We start from the raw sequence: 10,146 nt of genomic DNA, 5'->3' as shown, positions 1-10,146 counted from the left end.
TCCCCGTATTTTTTATATCAAAATTAGGCAACAAAATGGCGAAATTTGTTTTCTTTTTTTTGGCTGCAGCAGCCGTTGTATTCTTATCAACAACTGATGTTAGTACCGAGTTAGTAGAAGGTAATAAATAAATTAATAATATATATACTACGTACTTATTAATATTATTTCTATACGTATTTCTTTAATTATTTGTTGATTATCTATATTAACGATTATGAAATTTATTAATATATTTATTTATTTTTTACACAAAATAAATACCTAGAGTTATGGCGCAATTAGATTTTTTTTTATTTTTATTGTTGCACAATCATTTTTTTTAAATTCATTAATAACCCTTTATTATTATTCGTTTGCCTCTTTAGTCCATGTTGTGAGATTGGTCCCGTAGAAAAAATGTTTTTGATTCAGTTTCTTTGCGGATTCTGGTTTAAAAATGTCATTTTTAAACAAATCTGAAGGGTGCCGGGCGAAATTATTGGGCAGAAATTGTTGAAACCATTTTTTTTTAACAAATTCCAAAAATCATTTTTTTTTACTTCGGAAATCTTGTATTAGATTGCTTGTGTCATTTTAAGCAAAAAAGTTTACAGTTTTTGAGTATTAAGCGATTTAAAATCCGAAAAATACGAAAATACGCATTTTCGAGGCTTGAAAACTCATATGTAAATTATTCTTTTTGCGGTTGGCAGGTGCCTAAATTGAAGTTTAAACATTATTTTCAAGATTCTCAAAAGCAATTAGAGCTTATTTCAATTTGAAACGTTGTTTTTTAATTGTTAATTATGGGCGTTCACTCGATTATTAAGCCGTCGAGCGGCGCGCCGCACTATATGGTGCATCCCACACGTACGGCATAAGAAAATAAATACGAATCTCCAATTGGTCTTAATTTAAACGTCGTCCTAAATAAGAAAAATTTTTATATAGAGTTTTATTTTTTCGCTAGTTAGGATCACAAAATTCTTTATCCTTTATATATCTTAAACGGGGTGCTAAATATGTTCCTTGTATTTGCTGTGTAGCGCTGTGAGTACTGTAGGTATCAGAGACTTGGGATTTGCGCAATTCTATGCTCCTTTTTTTTTAAACTAAAGAAGTCAAAATCCAAAAATTTCCTAGTCCTCTGCAGTTTTGCTAACCGGGGGAAATTAATTTTTTTTTGTTCTTGGAACCAAGGAGGTTAGTTTCACTTATTTTCTAACAAAAAAAAACATTTATATAGTTTTCCTACAAAGTCCAGTGGTTAAGATACCTATATTTTTCCAAATTTGATATTTTTCAGTATAATAAAATGACCAAACTAAAAAAGAGTATTGCATATTACACATAATTAGTCTCGAGTTAGTATCTCACAGTTTGTTAAACAATGAACATGGTATTCCCTTCAAATTGCTCTAGTTATCAAAAAAATATCATATTGGAAAAAATCCAACCCATACCATCGAATTCTACGTAAAAAACTGTATATCTAAAAGATTTTAAACAAATGCCGATTAGAAATCTAGAAACAACTTACTGTCTTCTTCTTCTTGATGTGCCTATCCGTTACGAATGTTGCCGATCATCATGGCAATATTTATCTTATCTGCAGCAGCGCGGAAAAGCTGCACAGATGTTGTATTGAACCAGATTCTGAGGTTCTTTAACCAAGATATTCTTCTTCTTCCTGGACCTCGTTTTCCAAGTATTTTTCCTTGCAGGATGGCTTGAAGGAGAGTACATCTGGATTCATTTCGCATAATATGTCCGAAGAACTGTAACTTTCGAGATTTGATGGTGGTCAGTACCTTTCGGTTCTTATTCATTCTTCTGAGGACCTACTCATTTGTGACTCGGTCAGTCCACGGGATCTTAAGCATTCTAAAATATAGCCACATCACAAATGCTTCCAGTTTTCTGCAAATATCTTCGTTCAAGGTCCACGATTCAACACCATAAAAAGGACAGAGAAGACACAGCATCGCAGCATTCTTACTTTTATAACAAGAGAGAATTTGTGACTCTTGAAGAAGGCCCCCATCCGATTGAAGATGGATCTAGCTTACTGTGGCACAACCAAATTGTATTTGGCGCCAAATCATAATTTCCTCTTACTATTTATCATCAATCCCAGCGCTATATTTATTTGCCCATTTTCGCGTAAGTACGTATATTATCTATAATCGATAGAGAAGCACCATATTCGTTCTGTGCAGCTGAATCGGTCAAATTTGTCATCACCGTAAGATTTTTGTAACTTATAATTATACATACATATATAATTATTTAAAACGATGGTAGGCAATATTTGTTACAATGCATACTGCTATAGTAATAGTAAAAGTGGTTGCACTTTTTATCGACTTGCGTGAAAATAATAAAAAGGATCAATGTGAACTGTGGATTGCAGCATTAAAGCATAAAGAAAAATGCAGTTATTACTATTACTGCTTGATGATATTAAAGTAGAAGTGAAAAAAGAAAAATTGTGAACAATTTATTGTATGTTTTTACAATTGGAAAAAAATTAGGATAGGATTAGGATCTCAAAAAATCATTATTCAAATAATTACTTAAACTCTATTTTCGCACAGATAAACTCTTAAAATATACACATTGGTATAATAAATATAAAATATATAAATTGGTAATATATTATTGTTTAAAAAATATAATTAATAAGCTGGAAAAATCTGTAAATTTGATATAATGTGTTTGTAAAAATATCAGCCAAATTTGAACTTGTCCATATTAGCTTGAGGATCACCTTGTATATAAGCAGTTTTTTATTCAATGTTAAATGTCTAAATTTAATGTCCAGTTGTTTTCTTTTGGTAAAGATGTGCTTCTGCCAGGTTAATCGTTTGTCAAGATGGATGGTTGGAGGTATTTTATGTAATTCACCTTACTTAATTGCTTGCCATTGAGTGTGACCAAAAGGCATTCACCTCGTTTCATTGTGAAGGTTACATGTGTTGACTTAGTCTCATTTACTCTAATTCGCCATTTTTTTAGCCAAGTTTCTAAATTATTTAGTTTTTTTTTTGTAAATGTTCTGATGCTTTTGTGGGATTAGAGTCCATGGCCAGTATTGCGGTGTCGTCTGCAAAAGTAGCAAATTGTGTTACTACTGGATGGAAGGTCTGCAGTGAACATCAGAAATAAAATAGGTCCCACTACGCTTCATTGTAGAATACCTGCTTTGATAGGGTGGAGCTGAGAGTATTCATCTTGCTGCTTTACCAGGAAGTATCTATCTGTAAGGTAGGATTTTAGGAGTGGAAAGAAAGGACATGGCAATTGTTTCTTTATGTTATAAAGTAGGCCTTTATGTTAAACCTTATCGAAGGGTTGACTGACGTTTAGGAAGGCTACTGATAGGTAGGATTTACTTCCTAGTGTGTAAGAGTTTTTTTAATATTCTGTGCACCTGCTCGATTGTCCCATGCTTTAGCCTGCAGCCGAATTGGTGGTCCGGAATAAGTTTCTTATTCTTCTAAGATTGAAATAAATAGTATCAATAGAAGCTTTTCGAATATTTTTGATTGAATTGGCAGCAAACTTATTGGTCTATAGGATTTTAAGTCTTCTGGTTTTTTTTTTCAGGTTTTGGTGTCTGTGAACTCTTCCACTGACTTAAAAAGTATACTGTTCTGATGATGGAAATGCGCTGCAGATATTTGTAACCTTTTATTGTACATTCTTGCAGTAACTTGCCTATTATCAGATTAAATTTGAACATAAGAATAAAAAAATCAAAGGGTACATGTCTAAAAAAGTTTGTTCAAAAAGTTCTTCTTCTTCTTCGTACTTTATAAATAGGCTTAATGTCTGTTTTACTTCGGTTTTTAGCTTCAATTGACGTTGTCTGACTATCTTTTCCTCGGTCGTTCCAATGAACTTCTTCCACTTGGCGATTTGTCTCTTGCTATTCGTACTATTCTATTTTCTGTCATTCTTTCGATGTGTTGATTCCATTTCACTTTTCTTCTTTTGGTCCACGCGTTTATTTCCTCTATACCACTCTCTCTATATCTCGCTCGTATTTTCTCACTTCTTACTCTGTCTCTTAGAGTTTGGTTTGTTATTTTTCGTAAGACTTTCATTTCTGTTGTTTCCAGTAGTCTTTGTGTTTTCGCCGTATCTGCTCTTGTTTCCGCTGTGTACGTCATTATCGGTCTTATTGTTGATTTATATATCCTGGTTTTCGTTTCCGTTGTGAGGTATTTGTTTCTCCAGATTGTGTTGTTGAGACATCCTGCTGCTCTGTTTGCCATGTTCACTTGTTTTTGTACTTCTTCTTCCACTTTATCGTAGCTTGACAGTTTTATTCCCAAGTATTTAGTTTCCCAGGGAACTTTAAACGCCGATATCATGAATAAAATCGAGGCGTTTGAGATGTGGTTGTATCGAAGAATACTAAAAATTCCATGGACTAGCAGAACCAGAAACGAAGAAGTTCTTCGAAGAATGGGACATCAACGAACTCTATTAAATATTATTAAGAGGCGTAAACTAGAATACTTTGGACATATAATCAGAGGACCAAGATATGAGTTCCTTCGGCTAATTCTCAACGGTAAAATCGAAGGAAAGAAATGGATAGGACGGAAGAAACTCTCTTGGTTGAGGAATTTGCGGCAGTGGACAGGTTTGACGGCGGACCAATTGCTACACGTAGCGCAAGACCGAGATCAGTATAACAATATTATAAGCATGGTAGTCGCCGACGTTCCGTAGGGATATGGCACTATAAGAAGAAGATTTAGTTTCCATCACTTGTTCTATTATTTTGTTATTTCCGACTAGTTTACATCGTCTCGGTTCGGCTGATATCACTATCGTTTTAGTTTTCTCTGTTGAGATCTCCATGTTGTATATGGGCGCCGTATCTTTGAATTCTTTAATTAATCTTTGTAGGTCATCTTCATTTTCGGCTGTTATTATGACGTCGTCGGCGTAGCATATTATCCTTATTTCCTTTTTCTCCCATTCTATATCCTCTTCTTTTTTTAACTTTCTTTATGATTTCATCCATTATCAGATTAAATATTAATGGGCTCAGCGAATCTCCTTGTCTAATGCCAGTTTCATATTTGATAGGTTGGTTTAAAAAGTTATAGAATAAAAATCTAATTTATTCGCAAAAATTTTTAAATATTCGCAATTTTCTTTATATTTACAACAGCTATACCGTAAGTAAAAGTTCATTTATGACATATTTACAGTAAATAACACGGCAATACCGGGTTAAATACATTAGACACTTCCAAGGAAAGCAGAAGATAGAGCTGAATTTGCAATGTCTAACCTTTATTTGTGGAGTCAGCACTAGAACAAGAAGAATCATATATTTATTTCTGTATGATCTTAGTTATTTGACTTCTGCTCTTTTCTAGTTCATATTTTTGTAGTACCTTTCCATTTAGGATATTGGCGACCATCATGGCAATCTGTATTTTGCAAACTACTGCTCTAAAAAGATTTGTAGTTGTTCTGTTAAACCACTAACGTAGTTTTAGCCAGGAAATCCTTCGTCTTCCAGGTCATCGTTTTCCTTCTACTTTTCTCTGTAAAATGAATTGCAGTGACACATATCTTTCGCTGTTCTTCGTGATATGATCAAAGAATTCTATTTTAGCTGTTTTTATTGTGGTTAACAAATCTTCTTATTTTTGTATTCTTAAATAAACGTCCTGATTAGTAACGTGGTCTGTATAAGATATCTTCAGGATTTGACGATAAAGCCACATTTTCTAGTTGGTGTGTCTATTTTGTATGACTACGATTTTTTTTTGAGATTAGTTTTAATTCCATATATTTTTAATCTGTTTGCTTGGTGTTTATTCAGATCTTGTTTTATTAAATTTATTACTTTTGCATTAAACGTTGTGTATTGTGACATGTTTACATACATACATATTCTTGTAATTATTTACTTTTTAATTATTAATTAAATAATACAATATTATATTTTAGCACCAGCTCACTTCAAAAAATTTCCACTTGGAGTAAGCCTTGGAGCAGACTGCGACTGCGATGAATGTGGAAAAACATGTGTTGCTAAAAATCCATCCATTATAAGCGGATTTTGTTCTGAAAATGTTTGTTATTGTGTATGGGATTAGTTTTTTAGATAATAAATATTTTTATTAAATATACCAAATCTTTTTATTTTTTTACTACCATATACAAACTGTATAGATTTCAATGTCAAAATTAGACAGTAAACCGCCTTTTAAAACTCAACTTAAATTTCGCGCTGACGAAACGTTAAGACGGTCATTGATAGTGCGCAGGAAGTCAGAGAGTTTTTGTGCAAGCAAATAGGTACATATACGTAACGTATCTTTTTGACATATAAGCATGCGCATTAATGGTTGAACTAACGTATCTAGATACGTATTACCTAACCTACGTTACGGGCTGGTACGTTATGTTCATACGCATCCCCATCGAGCCGAAGGTAACCGAATGCACAAGGGGATCTTACCCGATTACCAAAATTTCAACATTCACATTTCAGAAGCACACGTGGTACGTGGTTTTTCACATTTGTGGTTAAGTATATTTGTTTTGATTTTTATAAATAATGGAAAGCAGTAGAAAACGACTTCACTTCAGCAATGAAGATGATTTGTTCTTGTTGAAGGAAGTCGTAGGCAAGAACCCTTACGACCATGGTATCAAAATTAAAGCGGCCGTATAGTCGTGCAATATGTGGAGAAGAAGGGCATCTTCTATGTCTTCGTCTTCTTCATCATCAATAAAGGCACCTACATTTAATATCGCCTCCATCTCCAAAATTAAAAATTGTTCAAAAAAATATTTGTTATGTATTTTGAATATCAAAATAGGGTTAAATGGCAAGGACAAGACTGGCACTGACAATTTATTAGTTAATCACTAATTCGATGAGGGCAACACCATCGTTACGTTGCGTGCAGAACTTTAACTCTCAATTTAACGTTCATCTTCTTCGATACGTTAGTTCTTTACGTATAGGGAGATACGTTACGTTAGGTAGTTACAAAAACTCCCTATTAACAACCATGCCGTTATTTTTAATAATGGCCTGTTTGTTTGGCTGTCCAGTTCGGAAAGGTGTTTTTGTTACATGGACTAAATTTTCTTAATTTTTGTAGTTTTGACATTGCGACGGTGTTTATAAAGATTCGTGTTGTGAGTTATTGTAGAAATTTTAAACTTTTTGACTAAATTTAAAAATAATTTATAAACCTTAATACGCAAATCCCATTTTTACCGACTTCGATACATATCTACGTTTGTAATTTAATTAAAACTACAAAATGCTCTAAGAAGTCGTCAGCGTGGCAAGAACAGAAGAAAAGAAACTAAAGTGTGCCGAATAAGGCCGGTCCGGGTCTTATTTGGAGCGCTATGGATGAGTGTTATTAGGAGCCACGACTATGTCATCTCGGGGGAATTAATAAAGGGTCCTAAACACCTTCAGATCCTCGGACACTCTCTAGAGGGCTTCGAATATAACAGTCGAATGCTCCTCTAACCAAGTCCATTTACTGGGTATGGACTTGTAAAAGTTTTAAAGTTGAAAAAAGTGTCTTACCTTGGAAAAGGTAAGATTTCTGTCAATGTCGTTTTGGTGGAGAGACCTTCTCTAAAGCCGATTGGAATGGTGGTACCAATAAGGTGTAGAGGGAGGTTAAGGAGCAGATCCGAAAGGTCAATGCCTGCACGGTTAGTTGCCGTGTCGCCAAGTTGCGTGTTCCTGGCGTTAAACTCTCCAAGTATGATGGCCTTATTCAGGCTGAAGACATAATCAAGCAATGCTTCGGATAAGGGTTGGATAGGGTGTTTGTAATAAGAGACTAGTGTGAGTGTGGTGTTGTTATAGAGGTGAATGTCTACTGCCAGGAAGTCTTCATCATTTAGTATAATGTGAGGGGGAATGGTTTGAGGGGGAAAAGGGATGCCATATTTGATAAGGAAGCCAATTCCACGTGATACTTGGCTGCAGAGGCAGTGCAAAGTGCAGTATCCTGGAAAGATAAGCTCACTTTTGAAGAGGGTGTCGGAGAGGGCCTTTTCAAGTTGTCTACTTTAAAATGTATAATGTATGTCTGAACTGTCAATATAAATGAGTCGGATAAAATTAAATTTTTAGAAGAATTTTTCACCAAGTAACAAAAAAACAAAATTTGTTTAATTTACTAATGTTTGTATTTTGAGAACGATTTCCGAAGTGGAAATTGAAACGTCAATAAACGTACTTTAACCTTTAATTGTGGCTTATTCCCATTTAAATAGTAATTACTTTATAGCTTCAGAACTTATATTTTTGATCTGCATTTATCTATAAATTGGCTAAAGTTGCAAATCGTTTAAACGTAAACATCTATTTAACTTTATGTTACAATGTTATTTAGAGTAAGTGATTTTAATGAATAATTGATGATACATTCAAGTACTACTCAAACCAATATTATTTTTAGATAGCTTATATTGTTGGTATGTAATTCCCTGTAAATGGGCTAAGGTTTATCAGTAATCATTCAAATATAAACATCCTTTTAACCTTTGTGTTGTATATATATATATATATATATATATATATATATATATATATATATATATATATATATATATATATATATATACGTTATTGAGAGTAAGTGATTTTGGTGAACAGTTGAATAAAAATTCAGGTACCACTCATACCAGTATTATTTTTAGATAACTTATATTTTTGATCTGCATTTATCTATAGATTGGCTAAAGTTGCAAATCGTTTAAATGTAATATGTTGTATAATATGTAAATGTTATATTTTGTATATTTATGTCATTAGAAGTAAATAAAACTCTCCAGAGTATTTTTGGTAGGACTGGGATATACTTTGGAGTAACAGTAGATTTGGCGATTTGAACGAATTAGCGTAAGAGATATCGCTTTCTTTATGGATTTCTCAACAACGCAGGGTCTTTCACAAACTACTTAAGATTTATAAACTGAAATTGAGAAATAACAACCACACCACCAGCACAATATTTTAAGCTAAACCTTAACTCAGTGACGTGTTATTTAGGGTTAAAAACTTAAATAAAAATATTCTATATTTTAGTTTCAACAGTGTAGGGCTCATTGCAGGATATCTAATAGGATGTCGATTGGGTCTACAAATACGGAGTTTATGCAAGTGGTTTAACAATTCCGGAACCCTCTTTCAACGAATCGAGGGCGTGTCCGCAGATTTTCGAAAAATGGAAAAAGAACAATATTGGTCGGTGATTCGATTTTTGTTTTTTCAAGGAAAATCGTGCAGCAAAATCAAAGAGCGCTTGGACGCTGTGTACGGTGACCCTTCTCCTCAATGGCAACCGTCAAAAATTGGTTTGACGAGTTTCAACGTGGTCGCATGCCGTGTTCAAGATGTCAAACGATCTGCTCGACCAATAATTAGTGATGACAAAAAAATTGACATAATTTCAGAAATGGTAGTGAACCCCACTTCTTCTACAGTCCAAGTTGCATCTATCTATTGAATCAGTCAAAAGACAGTACACCGAGTGTTGGCTGAAAACAAATTTCATCCATACAAATTAAAAACTGTGCTCTAACTTTCAGATGATGACCCCGACCGAAGACTAGAATTCTGTGAAAATATGTCCAATTAAATTAACTCATAGCCCAATTACATAAAAACAATTTGTTTTAGTGACGACAGTACTTTTTCTCTCAATGGAAATGTTAATACACACAATGTGAGGTATTGGAGTGGCAATCCTCACGTCTTTCGTGAAACACATACTCAATTTCCAAAAAAAAATAAATGTTTTGGCAGGTATTTTGGGAAACCAAATAGTTGGGCCTATTTTTCTCAATACGAACTTAACCGGTGAACTGTATCTCGAGATATTACAAAATGCAATTGAACCGTTAAAACTTGAAATTCTGGAGGTTAATTCAGATGAATTCGGCAACTTGGAAATAACGTTTCAACAAGATGGTGCTCCTGCACACCATTATGGTGCATTAAGACGTTACCTAGATGAGGAATATCGTGGCAGATGAATTGGATGACGAGGTACGATACAATGGCCAACTAGGTCACCAGACCTCACACCATTGGATTTTTTTCTATGGGGATACTTGAAATCTAAAGTTTACGGTACAGCACCC

At 33.9% G+C, this 10,146-nt stretch overlaps 1 long non-coding RNA gene across 1 annotated transcript; it reads left to right on the top strand.

The window, feature by feature from the left end:
* LOC140433529 (uncharacterized) lies at window positions 1-6,151 on the top strand. The gene is made up of 2 exons (XR_011950001.1): window positions 1-120; window positions 5,965-6,151. It is a non-coding gene; the product is annotated as an uncharacterized lncRNA (long non-coding RNA).
* The last annotated feature ends 3,995 nt before the right edge of the window (window positions 6,152-10,146 follow it).

This window comes from Diabrotica undecimpunctata, chromosome 2 (assembly GCF_040954645.1).
Source record: "Diabrotica undecimpunctata isolate CICGRU chromosome 2, icDiaUnde3, whole genome shotgun sequence".
NCBI classification, from domain to species: Eukaryota; Metazoa; Arthropoda; class Insecta; order Coleoptera; family Chrysomelidae; genus Diabrotica; species Diabrotica undecimpunctata.
This window is presented reverse-complemented; position numbering and strand designations above follow the sequence as displayed.